Source organism: Capsicum annuum, unplaced genomic scaffold (genome assembly GCF_002878395.1).
Source record: "Capsicum annuum cultivar UCD-10X-F1 unplaced genomic scaffold, UCD10Xv1.1 ctg74153, whole genome shotgun sequence".
Lineage (NCBI taxonomy): Eukaryota > Viridiplantae > Streptophyta > Magnoliopsida > Solanales > Solanaceae > Capsicum > Capsicum annuum.
In genome coordinates, this window is record NW_025884239.1 from 1 (window position 1) to 4,148 (window position 4,148).

The window sequence follows — 4,148 nt, forward strand, 5'->3', positions numbered from 1 at the left end:
ACTCAAAGATGAGTCGAGAATGTTTCTACCGATTGAGTTTTATTGGATGTTTCAACTTGGGTCAAATTTCAGCGATCATTACTTCTAGAATATCACGAGTTAGGTGGCCTACTATATATCAAATGAAAGGTCTTCGAGTCTTATTTCTAACTCCTCTAATTTCACCTTAATACGATATCAGAGTAGAAAGTTATGCTCATTTTACTTGGAAGTATCTGTCTGCAGAAAGTGACGACTAAGTTGACGAGCTATCAACTAGGTGACAATTAAGTTGACGAGCCGTCAACCTTAACCAGTAAATGGCAAAATCAACTAAATATTGGTGACTATGTTGACAAGTTGTAACCAAATTGACGGTTTGTCAACCTAGTGGTCAACTGGAGAATCCCTGTGATTTTTTTTTATTTCTTTAGGGGTATTTTGGTATTTTACTCACCCCAAACTCCTTCCCCATGACTTAAATCATTCAATAAGACTGTGATTTATTTTATTTCTTTAGGGGTATTTTGGTATTTTACTCACCCCAAACTCCTTCCCCATGACTTAAATCATTCAATAAGACTTTTATATTGACGTTTAGTCATTTTATCAACGCTTCCTCTCCTCTCCACTCTCAAGAGAGTAAAGTTGGGATTTCTTCCCCAAAATTCATACTTCTAAGGCTCGGATTCAAGATGTCACAAATTTGATTCATCTAAAGGGCATGTTGCTCATTCCTAACTTGTATTTCTTTTACATTTTAGCATTTATTTACTCAATATTCATGTGTTTTGAATGATGGATTTGAATTTGGATTTAGGGTTTTTGATGGTTAATACTTGAATTGCTTATTCCTTATTTTAAGTGGATTATTCATGCTTTAACTGAGAGTTTTTGGGACTTTCCAAATTGAGAGATTTTTGGCTTGGTATGGCATTAACCTCAACCTACTTTGTAAACTTGATCTTGAATTTGGTTAATTACATGATTTAATTTATCTTTTGAAAACATTACATTGCATTAAAAGATAAATGGATAAAAAAAATGAGTTTTAAAGGCCCTTGGTAGCCATGGTTTGGATTTTAAATGAAACTTGGGAGTCAAATGGTTACATGGATTGATTTGGCATAATTATATAAGCTTGCAAGAATATTGGTATGAAGATAGCAGGTTGGTAAATGCCTTAATAAAGACTCCTTGGTTTATGGTTTGGTTTATTTGCAAACTATTTTAATTTGGGCTTAAAGAGAATTGTGTAGCTCACCGTGAAGGTATAGGTCCCGAGGGGACCAATATTGAAAATCATGTTTATCGGTGTAGGGGTCTATTTGACCATGTTCTTGGTGTATACATTATATTTGGGATGGTTACAGCCTTGGTGCATTTAGCCTTTCCTCGATTTCATTGATATGTGCGGCTAACACGTACTGGAGCCCTTCCAACAGGGGGAGCCGAACCCACATGTAGACCATGGGTGTCTTTATGTCACGCCCCAAAATAGTAATGGTGGACAAGAACCGTATGCACTTACTTTACAAGAACTCTATGACGTACACGAGATTAAGGATAATAATGAGCAGGATATCTAATTAGAGTTGTATATATGCATGAGGAAGTTATATTAACAAAAACTGTACAATACAAAATTGTATGATGTCCATGAAGCCTCTAGTCATTTTGACATGCTATACTACAAGTGAATAGTTGGCATAGGGTCTGACATACCCAACTAGAATCCTGTACATATAATCAAAAAATACTAGAATGGCTCTAGAAAAAGATGAAGCTCACCAAAAAATCAGCTGAAAACTTGTGCTATCCTGAGGATCTAAGCCTGCATCAATAAAACATGGTGTCCTAGGACATCAAGCAGACAAAATAACAACTAGACAAGTTTGGAAACTCATATGAATCAAATATCAAAGTGAAAAACGTATGAGCCAACATGTAACACATATATAACATGAAATTATAACCTATGCATCAATATTATTAGTATCTTACATAATATTTAGAAAAATATTCATTATAATATATGGCCTATAATTTGCCTAGGTGATATATTTATCCACTAAGTAGTACAAAGGATCACAAGATGGCCTACCGAAGGAAATCTGGTGCAAGTATAAAGTGTATGTTGCTCATATACTCATTACTATGATCTCACGTGTATAACTATAATCGTGGTCTGAAATCAGGTACGCCCCGCCCTAGGGCTCACTATGAGGGTCTACCCGCAGGCCATATATGTCATATATTGACTCAATTTGGGGAAAATCAGTGCATAACATTCCAACTGACTCCAAATACAAATGATGTCATAATGGCAGCTACGCCCCAATGTCTGGGCTCACTATAATGTTATGGTCTCGATCCTTTGCATAGAATCACGTCGAGTGAATATGCCAAGCCAAACCTATATACCCTCCCGTCGTTAATGTTTATCAAATAATCCATTAAAGGCATGTGAATCATTGTAGTGATCACTTAGCTAATACACGCAAGTACAACTATGATATTACTCTTTACTTTTATTCCTAACTTATGATATATATAACATGTGGCCTAAGAAATTCTAAGTAAAGAGATTTACGATTATATGAAATATTATGAAAACTTGACACAAGAAGAGCAAGATGGATACTTACAAGTTTGATAGTAGAACGAGGGAATGATGAGTACGATAATATAAAGGTCTATCCTCATATTACGTGAGAATTTTATTAACATTGATAAGAAGGAGCACATGACGTAGGGTGGTACCTTAGGGGTGAGGAAAGGTTTAGCTTTACATACCTTTAGTGCTCTACGATAGTATTTCGAGCCTCAAACGATTCAACCCATGGAAGTGTAACTTTTATCCTTCCAACCACCCATTCAAGATATCCAGTAGCCAATCTACTAACTACAAGGATCACATATATATATCCATCAATGATCCGTAGGTGCATTTAACAATTTATTCCAATAATCTTTCGGCTATGCCCGAAATCAATCGAATTTCTTAATAAGAATCCAGGTTGAATTCTTTGTTTTTCAATTTATACAATTCAACGTTAAATCTACCCAATTGATAGGAATCCCTAAAAACTCCTGTTTCACAAAAATTTCCCTTTTCCCTTTTTTTTTTCTCATGAACTCATTTCAAAGATTAGTGCAAAGGTTCAAATTAATCAATAATCAATGACTACTATTACACCCAACATATATTCTATAATTAAATTCGAGTATTGAGTGAAAATTTTACCTTTTTAGAATTAACCTCAATTTGAATTCTTGATAGCGTTTAGAAATTCTTAGATGAAAAATAACTTAGGGTCGTAGTGATATGCCTCTCCTGCGTAGAAATTCCTTCCCAGTCTTTAATCTCGACTTTGATTCTTCAACATAATTTTTTCCTTGGTACGAATTAAGAAACAGAGAAGAAGGTCGTACGTATGCTTGTTTCCAGGGAAACACCTCAAGTAAGTGTTATGTTTCTCTCCCCTTATATACTAAGTTCATTATTTATTTATATATTTTTGAAAAATTTGTAAAGTAGACCCCACTATTTTCCAATATTAGCAATTAGTATAAATAGGAAAGCACACTTTAATTTCCTCTTTAGTCAAGTAGTAGTACTATACGTGACTTTCCCCCTTTTTATCCTACCAGTAGTAACCATATAAATTATATAGTTATATGCATATCTATGCACTATAATTCTCCATAAAATACGTACACTACACAACTCTTTATAAAATCATGCTCTGTTAAAGTATTAAAATTGGATTCGAAAATTTTATGAGGTGTGACACTTTAGGACGGAGAGAGCTATATAGTTTAGGCTAAGGGCTTAAATTCTCATGTTCATGACCCTTGTCCCTATTCCGACATTCTATATATGTATATATAAATGTTGTGTATGTGGTTTTGACTGTTTTTTGATAACTGCACAACTTTATTCCTTTTCTTCGAGTTACATGTCAGTGCTCTCCCCACTGATCATCTTTGGACGCTGCATCATTTCATGATGTAGGATCCGAGGGATTTTATGTTACTCCTGTGCAGGGTTAGGTGGTGTGGTACATTGGTTGAGTTATTGTGAGTGGTGAGCCTCCATCTTACAGAAAGCCCCGTCACTTCATTAGGTTTCTTTTCATATTTTGGGAATTATGAATTCCTCTTTG

At 34.8% G+C, this 4,148-nt stretch overlaps 1 long non-coding RNA gene across 1 annotated transcript; it reads right to left on the reverse strand.

Annotated features, from left to right (window-relative positions):
* Positions 1-4: 4 nt before the first annotated feature.
* LOC107856928 lies at positions 5-3,441 on the reverse strand. The gene is made up of 3 exons (XR_007051180.1): positions 3,227-3,441; positions 2,776-2,884; positions 5-1,813 (listed from the first exon to the last, which is right to left on the reverse strand). It is a non-coding gene; the product is annotated as an uncharacterized LOC107856928 (long non-coding RNA).
* Between the last annotated feature and the right edge of the window lie 707 nt (positions 3,442-4,148).